We start from the raw sequence: 17500 nt of genomic DNA, 5'->3' as shown, positions 1-17500 counted from the left end.
AAACTTATACTGGCTAATACTTGCCAAAAGGCCATATGTCGAAATACCACCTGCACTAATGACAAAAATAAAAAAGAATAAAAAAAAAATAAACGGGAAAAACGGTAAAATCTATCCACGGCTGGCATGGATAATTACCCTATGCAACTGACGCTCAATTTGAATGGTCGCGTAAGCAAGGATGGCAGAAGAAGAAGAAGAAGAAGAAGCCAGTTACACTCTTCCTCGGATTTTGGCGTGAAATGAGGTGCTGTAGACGCCAGTTATGACGATCGAAGGAACGACAGGCGCGGACATCCTGAAGACCAGCAGAGAATATTTATTGGCCGAGGCAGAAGACAATCTTCGATTGTGAACACCTAATGATAGATTGAGGTGAGCACGTCCATGACATTGGCCCCTAAATATCAGTGATTTGTGAGCAAGCGTGCCTTGTACTTGAGCGAGTATTTATTAGAGGTATATGTTTTCTTTGAAGATATTCTATATATATATATATATATATATATATATATATATATATATATATATATATATATATATATATATATATATATATATATATATATATATATATATATATATTCATATACATATATGTGTGTGTGTAATATATATTAGGTATTGATGACATTACAATTTCTTTACTACATTTTCAATGAAATATACATGAACGCTTTAACTGACACTAAAATGCGAGAATTAAACTTCATTTCTCAAACAGAATTTGAACTCGTATCTTTCGAGTTAATCACAAAACTTTGTCGTCCCCGCTTCGGAACTCACTGCCAATATGTGACTGCCAGCTGCTTGCCTCAAGTATGCTTCCATGGGAAGCTCTCTCGACCTTCTGTATTGATGGCATTATAATAATTTTTCCACATGATATATATGAATGCTGTGACTGACAAAGGAAATTTCTCCCTTATTGGGGTCGGTAAAGCTGAGTGCTTGCAACTCGGAAGATACGAGATCAAATCATGCTTCGAGGTTGAAGTTCAATGTTCTCATTTAACTGTTAATTACAGTATATATACACCTACAATTTTTATATATATATATATATATATATATATATATATATATATATATATATATATATATATATACATATACACAGATAAATACATACAGTAGGTTCCATACCTCATGTTCTGTTAACCTGAGACTTTCTTCAGTTAGAGATTCAGTGAAAAACCTGTACTGGGATCATTTCACCAAAGGTTGTTACCTGTTTCTTTCACTTTCTCTCTGCTTCCGTTTTTCCCAGTTCCCAAAACCTGCCCTTTTCGAAAACGTGAGACCGACTAAGAAGGAGACAGAAAACGGAAAGTGTATCTAATGGAGCTATTGATTAGTTTCTGTCTCGCTCTCTCCACATAACACAATGACGAGAGAGAGAGAGAGAGAGAGAGAGAGAGAGAGAGAGAGAGAGAGAGAGAGAGAGAGAGAGAGCGGATAATCTGCGTATTCGTTAAAATAATGGCAATTATAGGGCTCCAAGAATCTACCTATCAAAGAATTAATCATCCTGAATGATGCTCATCTACTGCTTCTGCTTCCATTTCCACTTCCACCTCTTCCCATTTTCACATTCCACAGAAAGGCAAAGTTCCCTGTCTTAAACAGCCTTCGTAACATTAAGGGCCAAAAGACCTTCAAGGAGTTACTCTCCTCAACAAATGCTGTTCTAAACCTGGGTCGAAAAAGAACAATATACTCCACATAATGCAAAACTGACACATTGCATATATATATATATTGCATATATATATATATATATATATATATATATATATATATATATATATATATATATATATATATATATATATATATATAGACAGAGAGATAGAGAGATACATGCATAGATACATATATAGATACACACATACACACACACACACACACACATATATATATATATATATATATATATATATATATATATATATATATATATATATATATATATATATACTCTTATTAATAACATACAGTACATTATCGTTGTGACAATCTTGAAGACAAACTTGACGGAAGTAAGATATATTGAAGGAACTTGTATTTAAGAAACCTGATATTTCACGAAGAAATAAACTCGCATCACATCGAACGTGGTCACATACCCATAAATTTTCATTCACACGTTAGAGTAATTGTGTGCATAACAGTTATAGGCAAAATACATGAATCTACGCAGCTCTCTGACTTCAGTTTTGGCGGCAATAAAAAGAAAAATTCCTTTCATTCATATCAGTTGCGAATCTGATGGAGCTCTTGTACAATTCATTTCCATTCAAGAGGCGGATGCTGACACACAGAGTGAAAAGTCATGTACCTTATAAATGACAAGCATGTTTCAAAATGAATAACATGCTAAATATTTTTACCTCATTCACATTCACCGTTCATCCTTTTACCATAGCCACACCCACTACTAAAAAATATGTAGTGAGACGATCAAACAAACTTGAAAGGGAAAACCGTAGGAGACAAGAATAGTAGGAAGATCTTATATATTTACTTATTGCTAAAAACAAGCTGTGCGTTTAAATTCCTAGTCATTCTGTAACTAGGTAACTGTGGGGAAAACATTCAGCACTACAAAATCGAATTCTGGGTACTTAACAGCCACCGGATATCAGCATAATAGGAAAGGAAAGTGACAGAAAGGGAATTGGGACACAGAAATCAGACAGCATAAGCGACAGCTAATGAAACAAACAGATGCAAACAACACAGCAAACATATAGACAGGAGATTGACAGAATCTAACTAAACACGCAAGAAGCAAAATGACAGCAACAAAAACAATCAGCCGAAACAAACAGATACAAACACTCAACCGCAAACATACAGACAGAAGTTAGACGGAATCCAACTAAACACGCAAGATGCAAACTGAGACGAACAGAAACAAACAGGTACAACCACTAGCACGAACAAACAGACTTGCAACAAAACGACGGAAACCGAAACAACTGCAAACAAACAGACAAGCTGAAAGAATTCGAGCGCAAATACAAAGGAAAAAAACGAAAACAAGGGAAAGTAAGCCAAAAAGCGAAAGCAGTAGAGACGTTCAGTCGCACCAATAAAACAATGGAAAGAATTCAAGGGGGCGGAGATGTCAAGAAGGCCTTTTAAATCTGCTAAACAAGCTCATCTGAACTGGTGGGGGAGGGGGGTGTGGAGGGGTTAGAAAGAGCATAATCTGTAGCTGGGCCGATTTCCCACTTTTCTCAGAACAATAGCATCCAATTGTTGTGATGCTGCATGACAATGCGGAATGTTATTGAGTTCTCTCTTTGTGCTGTCACATAAATCTATCCACAATTTGTTTCACACTTTCTCCGGAGAAAGGTAAGCCACTTCTACAGTTTCTACCACCTGTCTGCTGTGACTATTCAAGCACTGTTTAACTCAACACTTCAGTTGTCACACTGCAGTTGCAGAAATTGTTTATTTTGAACTGTTAGCGATGGACGCATAAAACATATCCCTTTTAACATTCTTCAGTTGTATATAAAAAAATAAAAGCCTCAAATCTGGACTTTTCATAATTATGTAATACTTCTGTTTACCATCGGCTATTTTTAGCAATTCAAAATCGACTGTGATGACTACACAATTCAAGGCTTAAGTCAACAAAGGCATGAAGGGATTTCTCGAACTGTAAGACAAACGCCGTAACCACCTAACCACGAGGATCCATTACAAATACATAAACACAAACGCTGACAGACATGAACAAGCAATTATTAATATAGAAAAAATAATGAATCCCAATAACAGATGTTCTACATGTCAGCAAATCTCCTCTGCCAGCATTTCCTTTATATCTACGTCTGTTCAGTTATTACCAATTAAAATTTCATTAATTTACTATTTTTCTTTTACAGATTTCATCTAAGAATCTCTTCAAACCAATATAAGAAACAACGTACAGACAAGTAAGTACAAATTTCTTTCTTTTCATACAAATCAGAGGTGAACTGAAGGTTGTAACGCCAGTATGTGTAGATATAAACAATCATTCTGGTTAAATGCATTCCTTTAAAGCGTTCAAATCGGCTTATTTTATTTTTCTAAGAAATGGGGCACGCAGTTCATCACCTACGATTTCAATTAGCAAGTAGAGGGTCTATTTCCATTACAACAACGAATCTTTACAGCAAACATTATGGTGCCCAACACCGAAGCTACTTGATAGTACATGAATCTTTGTATCGTTTAACTGCCTGTTAAATGGCACAACTACCCATCACCCACAGTAAAAGTAAGTCAGGAGAGACGCAATTGTACATTAATGAGTGTATGTGTAAATTTTATAATCTACCTTAACGTCACACTTGTGCCCTCTCTCTCTCTCTCTCTCTCTCTCTCTCTCTCTCTCTCTCTCTCTCTCTCTCTCTCTCTCTGTTATATGTACATATATATATATATATATATATATATATATATATATATATATATATATATATGTGTGTGTGTGTGTGTGTGTGTGTGTGTGTCGTGTGTTCATATATAATACACATTCATATATATATATATAAATATGTGTATACATATATTATATATATATATATATATATATATATATATATATATATATATATATATATATATATATATAATTATATATATATTATAACATATATATATAACATAAACACATTGTGTGTTTGTGCATGTATGTATGTATGTATGTATGTATATGTTTATAAATCTATATATAATGTGTGTGTTTATGGAGCCACCCATCCAAAGAAAATTATACACAGTGAATTTGTTGTCCATCATCACTTGTAATGAGCTCAGGAATTCTGCTAATGATACTTTTTATTAAAGCTACAAGGATACACGTATAATCAGCTTCTGTTTGTAATAACAATTCATAACCTTAAAAGAAATGGATTAGTCGCCAGATCATGAATACAGAAAAAAATTTAAAATAAAAAGTTAGGTAAGTTTTTGCTTATCGCTGTTCTTTTTAACAGAACTATACAAACTGCAATAAACAATTAACTAGATAAACAAATGGAACAAAGACAATGTCTACTGAGCGTCGTAGAGACCTGACCTTGAAAACAAACAGTCGGTATGGAAAAAGCATATGGGTGGAGAGAGTGGTGCATCAGTAAAGAGAACGAAAAAGGCTGGATCAAAGAAGTGTATCCTTATTAAAAGTCCCGTAAATGAATTCAGCAATATGGGGACAATATTGCAGAAACGTGCACTTTCCCCACTGTCCACCTCTCAAAGAGAAAGTACAAAGAAACAAATCAGTGCAAAGAAGAAAACTGAGTTTTAGTCATTAGGAAGTCCGGTTCTTTCCTACAGAAATTCAGTGAATTTTCAAATGATCGATACTGACAAGCCCTAAATATCATAATGATTCATTTCGTGTTAGACATTATGTACAAATAGTGAAAGGACTATGCTTGAATAGACGTATTCATCTGGACAACTATTGTTTAAATACGACAAAGATAAACATCACACTAGATTGTCCATACTGTGCTGTTATTCACCATAATCTCTAGAACGACTGCTTTCCTGCCGTGAAAGTGATATGAGTCACTATAATTCATCATTTTGGTATGGAAAACATAAAAATACCGACTTATGTCATTCAATAAGAGGAAATGATGTCGCAACGTAGAGAAATCTTAAACCTCACCTGACGAAGGGTGGAATACAGCCGCCTACAACCAACCCCCTCCCCACCTCCCTGTGTACGCAAATAATGTAATAGTACCATTAAACTATTCTGACAATCTTTCCTTTGTTATGAAAAGATACATATAGAAGTGCTGAATGGACAACAGAGTTATAGAAAAAACAAGTAAAAAATGCGCCGAAGTTTCTTCGGCGCAGTGGAGTTTTCTGTACAGCGTATAATGCTATATGAAACTCTCAGCCACGGCCCATGAATCTCTCAGCCGCGGCCCATGAAACTTTCAGCCAAGGCCCGTTGGTGGCCTGTGTTGTTGGCCAGGCGCACGATCATGGCTAACTTTAACCTTAAATAAAAAAAAACACTGCTGAGGCTAGAGGACTGCAATTTGGTATGTTTGATGATTGTAGGGTGGATGATCAACATACCAATTTGCAGCCCTCTAGCCTCAGTAGTTTTTAAGATCTGAGGGCGGACAGAGAAAGTGCGGTCGGACAGACAAATAGCCATCTCAATAGTTTTCTTTTACAGAAAACTAAAAGCAGACGAAAAAACATGAAAAAATAAGCCTTCCAGTTACGAATCTACGTAAATAAAATTGAGGAAAGATGTACACCGAGTAAGCATGGCGCCTAATAAATGAATTGTTTTATAAATCTCTTTGCACCTTAGCTCTACAGCCTTGCATGTAGAAGGTAATACTGCATTGTAACCAAAGAAACTGCTGAGAGAGAGAGAGAGAGAGAGAGAGAGAGAGAGAGAGAGAGAGAGATTTATGCTGAAAGAAAATGGAAATAAATACTTTTACAATATTATTTAATGCTATACCGATGTTTACATCTACTGCCGTATATTAATCGATATTATCATCTTGAAGCATCTACTATAAAATGCTAATGCTCATAAGATATTCCATTCCATTGTTTAACATGACTATATTGCTCTCAATCACATTACCTAATATTGTAAGTTACATTGTCAAAACAATGATTGCCACCAAGAAGCAGAACTCATGGTATGATTCCCCTGCCTCATGCATATGGAGTGCGATCAGACATATCTGTAAATTATTATTATTATTATTATTATTATTATTATTATTATTATTATTATTATTATTATTATTATTATTATTATTATCAAGGACGATAATGATGTTGATGATGATGTTATTCTTAACATTTAGATGACGATGATTAACGATAATGAGCATCAATTATACCTTCTGAACTGATATTCATATTCATGACGCAGGTTCTTAACAACTTTCTATAACAAAAACCAGCCAACCCCTCTTGCTCAACTAATCCAGACTACTTACAATTTAAAACTCATCCACGTGACCGCTGCTCTCACAAAAAGGCACAAAGAAAGCGACATCCCTCCAGGTACACAAAGGGGGCCAACCCAAGGTCGAAAACAAACAAAAAATTAATATACTCTAACACAAGAAGCCGTATTCGTGAGGAGCTTCAATTAACATACGGGTGGCATTGGCCAAGCTATACGCTTCGGTGAAGGTCCTAATATACAGAAAAATGTGGTTGATTGACAGTGACATGGAGACCTACAGCACTTACCTTTGGGCGCGTTTGACCACAAAATACAGGCCTAAAGCATACACCCTTCAACAAGACGACCTAAGGCGTTTTATCCGTAGTTCTAATGGCAATAACGAGAAACCCTAGAATGTAACCATCATTGAAAAGTCTTTATTGAATTTGAGAAAAATATGCTTTCACTGAGTTTGAGAAAAATAGGTTTTCCCTGAGTCTGGAAAAAATAGGCTTTCACTGAATTTGATTAAAATAGGCTTTCACTTGATTTCTTAAAAGTAGGTTTTTTACTGGGTTTATGAAATATACATTTTACTGTCACATATAAGTAGACACGTGTAACCCCAGAAAGGAGGCCTACGCCAGCGACAAGAAGGCCTACAGGTATATCAAATACTTCTCCTTAAGGCATATTGTGAAGAATAATCCACATTATGAACTGAAAGGTTACTCATGTTGAAATTATTTGACATGGTTAGCCACGGATATCAGAGCAATAATGCTAACGGTTCCAAGAAGAGAAATGTTCTTACTTTTACTATGTTGGTATACGGACCTCATTGTGACCCGAAGCCGCTGGTACCAGGCTGCTAAAGTGTGTTGCAAATTTCGGTTGCGCATTATTTCTAATGCGGGGCCGTTAATTCTGAGCTTATCCGTTCTCTTTTACCTGGAGGTGGGAACGGTTTGGTTGAAAAACAAAACAGGTAAAAAATGCGCCGAAGTTTCTCCGGCGCAATCGAGTTTTCTGTACAGCCGCTACAGCGTACAACCAAGGGCACCTTAAATAGATCTATCTTTCGATGGTCTCGGTATAACTCTGTATGAGCTGCGGACCATGAAACTTTAACCACGGTCCGGTGGGGGCCTATCCTGTATCGTTGCCAGAAGCACGATTATGGCTCAATTTGACCTTAAATAAAATAAAAACTACTGAGGCTAGAAGGCTGCAATTTGGTATGTTTAATGATTGGAGGGTGGATGATCAACATACCAATTTACAGCCCTCTAGTCTCGGTAGTTTTTAAGATCTGAGGTCGTACAGAAAAAGTGCAGACAAAAAAAAAGTGCGGACGAACAGACAAAGCGGCGCAATAGTTTTCTTTCACAGAAAACAAAAAAAAACTGTTGACTGACAGAAAACACCGAGACCCACAACCATATAACACTGGCGATATGTGACCACAAGATGAAGGCCTGGTGTCGTTAATCATTTCGGCTTACAAGGCTGCGATGACTTATCTGCGCGTCAAACTGGCGTCACGGCATCAACGGTCAACCATAATGAGGTGTGATCAACGATCAACCTCAAGAAGAGATACATTATTCATGAAAGTTGATAGAATGATTTAACAAGATTAGTCACGTGTGTAACGACGTTTTCTAATTAAGTAATGGTATGCGCTTAAAAGTTACAGTGAATAATGTAATCAAGGTTGGACGAATAAAGGCTTCTAAATGGGAAATATGACAAATGCTGACAAATAAATGAACACATATAAATGAATGTGTGCATATTCAATTAGTGTGTTTATCCATATTTATACAGTATATATATATATATATATATATATATATATATATATATATATATATATATATATATATATATATATATATATATATATATATATATATATATATATATATATATATATATATATATATTTAATTATAAAGCCTATACATATATAATACACACATATATATATTTATATATATTTAATTATACATACATATATATATATATATAGTATTTATATATATAAATATATATATTTATATATTAAACTTCAAAACTGCAGATGCAATGACGGTGCTGTTTGAAATTCTCTCACGACTAGCAACGCCACCCGGTTACGAAAACACTAAAGTAATCCTGAAAAAAGTCGAGAGTTTACGAAAGTTTCTCATAAAACTCCGACTCATCACTTTCCCAAAACTTAAAAAAAAAATCGATAAACAAGCAAACAAAAACCGAATATAATATCAGAGGAACCGCAAGGGTCAATCAGACCTTCAAAATGAAGAATCAAAATACAGACCCTTTGTTTCCGCGCTAGGAAACCGTGAACTTATAGTGCTGTAACCCGGGTAAAGAAAACGAGTCTATATTTTATATATGTTACGCTGCATGAAGACGCATCCACACACACACACATACACACACACACACAGAGAGAGAGAGAGAGAGAGAGAGAACGCTAGCAATTAATAGTTGTATTAACCAAGCCTCTTTCATCTCAAGTTCTTGTTTAATGAGAGAGAGAGAGAGAGAGAGAGAGAGAGAGAGAGAGAGAGAGGACGGTAGCAATTAATAAATGCACTAACCAAGGTTCTACCATCATAAGCTCCTGTATAATGAGAGAGAGAGAGAGAGAGAGAGAGAGAGAGAGAGAGAGAGAGAGAGAGAGGAAGGTAGTAATCAATAGTTATTTTAACCAAGCCTCTAACATCACAGGCACTTACAGAGAGAGAGAGAGAGAGAGAGAGAGAGAGAGAGAGAGAGAGAGAGAACTCCACGAAAGTAGAGAGAGAACTCCACGAAAGTAGAGAGAGAGCGAGAGAAGAGGAACTCCAATCCAATGTCGTTATAAAACAAATAGCACCCATAACCCATTCAACAGCGTCTCACCCACGCGCATGCGTACCGAAGAGGCACAGGTAAAGGGACCTAAGTAAGGGTGGGCCATACCCTGCTGAGCAGTTTGATGACGCAACGCAGCATCATAGTTATTCACGCGCATCCACATCCGGGTATGGAAGCCAAAATGTTCGGGGATGCATTATTCTCTTGGGTGTGTATCCGTCTACCTGGGATGAGGAGGCCTTTGTTCCTCTAGGAGAAGGCGCCGAGTTATTAGAAGCTCTTTATGTACTGTACGATATTTCGCAAGAGTGTTTCTTCTTTACAGAACTCGTGAGGGCTTCTCTACATAGTGTTGTTTTATACTGTTTTTCAGGAACTTGTAATAATAATAATAATAATAATAATAATAATAATAATAATAATAATTATTATTATTATTATTATTATTATTATTATTATTATTGTTCCACCACCAGCATAAACAGCAAAGTGAAACTTTTTTACTGATGCAAAGATAATTGCACATAAAACTGACATCTTTAACTCTAAGTATTATTATTATTATTATTATTATTATTATTATTATTATTATTATTATTATTATTATTATTATTATTAAAAAAATTGCAAAAACAATAACAATAAAAATAACAATCGAAACTACAACACGTCTCTCATAGTAATAAAAATATCAAATAGCAAAAATTATGGCATGAACAAGGGAATTTTAACAACTCCATGTGAAACGTAGCGATAAAAAATAAAAATAAAAAATAGGCCCTTACAGACAATCAAAATGCACAACATACGCAAGTCTCGGGACATGAAGTAATAATAAGCGAAAGAAAAGGAGCGAACAAAAGCAGTCAAGAAATTATGTCAGTAAGTCATTTTTCCCGAAGCAGCAAGTATTTTCCCACGGTCGTAAGAAATTTCCCACGCTGTCTCTGGCAACTCGACAGTAATGTGCTGGCCACTCAGTCAAGGTGGTTTTTAAAGGTGTGTGTTTGGGAATGCTGGAACACACTCGTAACTCAACTTTCCCTTTCTGTAAATAAGCGTTTTCTTTCTTTCTGTCGAAGCTCCATCATCAAAACAGCAGCTCGGGCGTCTGCGGTCATTTTGGTTACAACCTGGACCAACCGATCACAACTAAAATGCTGTAGCTATTCGCTACGGTGTTCAAATTGCATCAAGGAAGTCGTAATATTACAATGAAAGGCAGGAAAACGATGCTCTACTTCCCTGGGAATTCGAAGAAGAAAGATATTCGCAATTTTCAGATAGGAAACACGATTACTACTGTGATTTTTACACAATATACAGAAAATTCAGGTATTCGCTTGAATATTAGACAGCAAATTGTGGGATCCAATTGATGGAATATTGTTGATAACGGCAGCCAGCGTGTGAGTGACCAGTCATTGTACAGCATTCTTTGAAGGCAGATAAAGCGTGTCATTACATGGTCTGGTGAAAGAAAAAGTAATTTAATTCATAACATTTTCATGAAACAGCTCTATTCCAGTACAATCAAATTCAGCCCGGCTGAATCTAGAGACAATATATTTTGATGATCACTTTCTTCATAATGTAAAAATATACCTAAGCAAAGTTTCAGAACAAAGGGAAAGAATGTTCTCCAAGATAGTAAAAAGATATTGTCTCTTTTTCTCTCAATTTTAACTTATGTTGTATCTCGTATCTATGCACTGGTCAGTGAATAACATGCATGCGCATTTTTACGCACGTTTTTATTAGTTTCTGTAAAAAACTATTGTGCCGGCTTTGTCTGTCCGTCCGTATTTTTTCTGTCGGCCCTCAGATCTTAAAAACTACGGAGACTAGAGGGCTGCAAATTGGTATGTTGATCATCACCCTCCAATCATTAAATATACCACATCGCAGCACTCTAGCCTCAGTAGCTTTTATTTCATTTAAGGTTAAAGTTATCCATAATCGTGCGTCTGCCAACGATATAGGACAGGCCACCACCGGGCCGTATGAAAGCTTCACGGGCCGCGGCTCACACAGCATTATACCGAGACCACCGAAAGATAGATCTATTTTCGGTGGTCTTGATTATACGCTTTACAAAAAACTCGACTGCGCCGAAGAAACTTCGGCGCATTTTTTACTTGTTTATATACCATCATCAACTATTATTCAGCATATTCTTCATACCTACTGTACATTTAAATGTAGTAAACAGGTTTATAAAAGCTAAAGTAAACGATAGCTTTAAAATATCCCGTAAATGATGAAAATGTACTGCATTTTTTACACCTCAAACATATTATAAATAAATGCAAAAAATATCCGCTACTTGCGGAAGTAATACCAACTAGATCAAATCACTTTTCCAAGGATATATGGCTTCTGAGTCAGTACAATGATATCACAAGAATGACACTTTACTGTATATCAATTATAGCGATGAGATAAAGGTGATTTTTAAGATAACATCATTTTGAATAATAGTAATAATTTTATTATTATTATTATTATTAATTATTATTATTATTATTATTATTCAGGTTTATTGGCACAATGTTTTTTCCATTAAACAAAAAAATATATATCCCTGGATAAAAAAAAAAAACACCAAGAGACAAATTTCATTGTAAGAATATGAAAGACAAAGAATTCTTTCATTAAGAAAAAACAAAAACAACAAAACGGAGGATAATATAGCTTAATACAGCTTCACATAGCTTCAGAAAAAAGAAATGTAAAACCTTCATAAGTATGTTTCTCGACACACAAACGCAATCTATGCACTGAGCATGAATACTTTCACGTTCATCTTACATTCATAAATTGTTCATGAAAAAAATTGTCACTGTGTTGTACAGTTTTTCGTTTCTTCATATATAAGTGTTCACATATGCAGTATATGAAGAAGAGGGTTGAGCGAAAGTTTAACGACCCACCCTTGTAAAATACAAAATAACGAAAGTTCCCTGAAATCCTGACAGTTTATTGTATGCAGCAATTTCTTCCTTTGAATCAAATAATCAATTATTTTTTCTTCTCCATTTCTTTCTTCGTCCTTACGGCCTGGGCGAGATGGGGGCATTAGATTTTCCGTCAGATCGGGCTTCGTTTGCATAACTAAATTTTAGGTTGATGGAATGGACAATATAGCTCAAGGCCTAAGTTGTTGCATCCATTATGTCTTATTTCCTTCTTGGTCTACCACCACAAGCCAACCCAATTGAGGATGGGTACGAGCAGTAGCTAGAAGTCAAGACAAGAGGCCACAAGTTAAAGTTAAGTATACCTTAGTTTAACCAGACCACTGAGCTGATTAACAGCTCTCCTTGGGCTGGCCCGAAGGATTAGACTTATTTTACGAGGCTAAGAACCAATTGGTTAGCTAGCAACGGGACCCACAGCTTATTTTGGAATCCGAACCACATTATACCGAGAGATGAACTTCTATCACCAGAAATAAATTCCTCTAATTCTTCACTGGCCGGCCGGAGAGTCGAACTCGGGCCCTGCAGAGTGCTAGCCGAGAACGATTCCGACCAGTCCAACACAGAATCTTCACAGAGCAAGCAACCTCAGCTCTGAAGATATGCAGAGAACGGGAAGGATCTTCCCTTCTGGTATCACCCCAATCAAATACGGAAACGCTTCTATTCTTCTTAAACATAATATCCCCTGCCTTGTCGATGACTATTTAGCCCAGAACTATATGGCGTACCCACCGATAAAAACAAGGGAGCCCTGTAACATTCGGAACACAGTAGAGGACTATATATCAGTGCTAACAGAAGTAACAATGGCCCTACTCTTAACTGTCCAGATTCTTCTTGCCATTAAAGTATGTGGTTCCAACTCAAACGTGAAAGGATAGGTCACAGGAATATACGGCTCCCTAAATCTGTCCTGGTCATGCATGCCAGAGATCCCAGCATTATGGTCGTTAGTTTGAAATGAGGCAATAACAGCCATTAGTTCCTGCTACGGTGACCAAGCGTCCCTATTTAATGATAGCAGAGGATCACAGAAGAGTGTCATGTTAGCGAGGAGAGGTATAGGAGAGGTGTACAAAACGGCATAAACTATGCATACACCGTCTATACACACACATATATATTAAACAACACACATACACACACACACACACATATATATATATATATATATATATATATATATATATATATATATATATATATATATATATATATATATATATATATATATATATATATATTCTTGCCCTTCACGCTGGCTGCGAGTCACCGCAGCTGATAAAATCCCAGGTAATTCACTGCTTTGGCAAAATATGATTTGGCGTAACGTACCTAAACCGTTAGTGCTCGCACAGGAATCGAACTAGGGGCCTCTCTTTAGTGAGGGGAGCATCCTAACAGTGAAAGACGAAGACCATTGCCTATGTCTGCATGACTTTCAAGTTAGTACTTTCCAGGTGCTTAAAAGTACGATCTAATATACCACTAACGTCACTGCATTCATCTGCAAGAGAGATGACTTTTAGAATCTGAGGCCGATTCAGATATCAGAACCGTTATCGTCTTAGGTGACGCCGATTCTGTAACCTACTTATCCATAAGAGGTTACGTTTAAATAATTTATTTTTATTCCCCAGTAAAAATTAATTTTTCCTAAACATGAACATATTGCCAATGAGAGATAATACTTTCATTATATCTGATTTATATGACATCACGACAACTGAAATGTTTGCATTCAAATTCTCTACTTCAACTTCAGGTCTTTGGTACAACTTCTATATTATATGACTTAACATGAGTTTTTCATCAGCTTAATTGTAAATACGAACTGAGTATCTCAAAACCTTACAGTATGAATCAAACATGTTATGGAAATCTGTCTTCGGACAAGCCGGTAGAGTTGTCGGCTAGCACTCACTAGGCCCGAGTTCGAGTCTCCGGCCGGCTAATGAAGAATTAGAGGAATTTATTTCTGGTGATAGAAATTCATTTCTCGCTATAATGTGGTTCGGATTCCACAATAAGCTGTAGGTCCCGTTGCTAGGTAACCAATTGGTTCTTCGCCAGGTAAAATAAGTCTAATCCTTCGGGCCAGCCCTTGGAGAGCTGTTAATTATCTCAGTGGTCTGGTAAAACTAAGGTATACTTGACTATGTCTTCTCACTCTGTTCAATGGAAGACTTTCCATGGCTGAAAAACAAACTGAGTTTTACAGTGGTATACAGTACTATGCAAACTGTTCTGCGAATTTCTACCTCTGTAATGCATGCCAACAAAAATTTGCTCTCTCTTTGCTCTCTCTCTCTCTCTCTCTCTCATACGAAAACAGAGAAAAAGCAAGAGACGAAAAAAATGGGAAGGATATGGAAAATACAATTTCTATAGTAAGAATATAAATTGGTCAAAAATAAATGAAGAATTAAACAAAGAATGGGAAAATATATTTGTAAGTGATGATATACAGGTAAATACTGATATATTATATAAAATATTAGAGGAAATAGTGGAAAAATATATACCGAAGAAAAAAGTAATCATCAGTCACGAATTCCAAGAGACAGAAGGATCTTGTTCCAGAAAATTAGAAAGTGGAAAAAAAGCTCTTGCAAAAGAAAAGAATGCATGGAAAGTGATGGAACTAAAAAGTAAGATAGAAAATGCAGAACAAAAGATTATACAATCAAAAGAAAATGAAAAATGGAACCTAGAAGAAATGACACTACAAAATATCAAGCCAAAACCCTAAAATTTTTTATTCATATGCAAAAAAGATGAATAAAATAAGAGTAGAAATAGGCCCTCTAAGAATTGAAGGGCGATTAACGAATGAAAAAGGAAATATGTAACATATTAGCAGAAAGATATAAGAGTGAATTTACACCTAGAATTGACAATGAAGATAATGATACAGAAATAAGAGATGAAAATACTGAATACTTATCAGATATGATATTACAGAAGCCGATATTGTGCAGGCTATTAATGAAATTAAAAATGGATCAGCAGCAGGACCAGATGGAGTACCTGCCATATTGTTAAAGAAAGTGGTTCATTCAATCGCAAAGCCGCTAGCAATATTATTAAGACAAAGTATAGATACAAGCAAGATTTATGATGAGCATAAATTAGCATATATTACTCCTACTTTCAAAAGTGGTTCAAGACTAGAGGCAAGTAATTATAGGCCTGTGAGTCTGACATCTCATATTATGAAAGTATATGAAAGGGTAATGAAAAATATAATGAAACATTTAATGAAAAAATAGATTGTTCAATATAGGACAACATGGTTTTGTACCCGGAAAAGTACACAAACCCAACTGTTAGTCCACCATGAAAGCATATATAAAATATGATAAATGAAAAGATACAGATGTGGTTTACTCTAGACTTTGCAAAAGCTTTTGACAAGGTAGATCATAATATATTAGCGAAAAAAATTAGAAAACATAACATTGTTGACAAAGTAGGAAGATGGATAAAAGAATTTTTGCAAAACAGAAACAGATAGTGATTGCAAACGATGAGAAATCGGATGAAGCTACGGTAATATCCGAAAACCACAGGGTACAGTGTTAGCTGCATTGCTGTTTGTGATTATGATTGCAGACATAGACAGTAATGTTAAGGACTCAGTAGTAAGAAGTTTCGCAGATGACACAAGAATAAGTAGAGAAATTGCTTGTGATGAAGATAGGAACTCGCTACAAAGAGACCTAAACAAAATATATAAATGGGCAGAGATAAATAGGATGGTATTTAACTCTGATAAATTTGAATCAATGAACTATGGTGATAAAGTAGGAATGCTATATGCATATAAAGGACCTAATAATGAGACAATCACAAACAAGGAAGCAGTTAAAGACCTTGGTGTGATGTTGAATAGGAATATGTTATGCAATGATCAAATAGCAATTCTATTGGCAAAATGCAAAGCAAAAATGGGAATGTTGTTCCGGCACTTCAAAACAAGAAAAGCTGAACACATGATTATGCTTTTTATAAAACGTAATGCGAGACGTAGTCCACTTGAATACTGCAATATAATATGGTACCCACACTACCAAAAGGATATTGCACAAATAGAGTGTACAAAGGTCATTTACAGCTAGAATAGAAGAAGTTAAGGACCTTGACTACTAGGAAAAGACTACAATTCTTAAATTTATATAGTCTTGAAAGGAGAAAGAACGCTACATGGTAATTCAAGCATGGAAACAGATAGAAGGAATTATCGAAAACATCATGGAACTAAAATTATAAAAAAGAGCAAGCAGAGGTAGATTAATAGTGCCAAAAACTATACCAGGAAAATTAAGGAAAGCACACAGGACATTAATCCACCACGCACCAGCATCGATAATGCAGCGTCTATTCAATGCGCTACCAGCTCATCTGAGGAACATAACAGGAGTGAGCGTAGATGTGTTTAAGAATAAGCTCGACAAATATCTAAGATGCATCCCAGACCATCCAAGACTGGAAGATGCAAAATATACCGGAAGATGCGTTAGCAACTCTCTGGTAGACATCAAAGACGCCTCACACTGAGGGACCTGGGGCAACCCGAACGAATTGTAAGGTCTGTAAGGTAAGGTCTCATGCACACACGACCTGGCAAGATACCGTGTGACAAAAGTGCAAAACCAGAGTCAGACAAAATTATTATGTACCAAAT

The 17500-nt window shown here is 35.7% G+C and overlaps 1 protein-coding gene across 1 annotated transcript in view; it reads left to right on the top strand.

Annotated features, from left to right (window-relative positions):
- LOC136847379 (uncharacterized) overlaps window positions 1-17500 on the top strand; it is a 146038-nt gene that overhangs the window by 54106 nt on the left and 74432 nt on the right. The window contains exon 2 of the mRNA XM_067119010.1: window positions 3906-3956. The gene's annotated coding sequence lies outside the window, so the exon portion shown is untranslated. The remainder of the gene's footprint in view (window positions 1-3905; window positions 3957-17500) is intronic.

This window comes from Macrobrachium rosenbergii, chromosome 16, assembly GCF_040412425.1.
Source record: "Macrobrachium rosenbergii isolate ZJJX-2024 chromosome 16, ASM4041242v1, whole genome shotgun sequence".
NCBI lineage: Eukaryota > Metazoa > Arthropoda > Malacostraca > Decapoda > Palaemonidae > Macrobrachium > Macrobrachium rosenbergii.
Note: the sequence above shows the minus strand (reverse complement) of the source record. Positions and strands in the feature narration are given on the sequence as shown.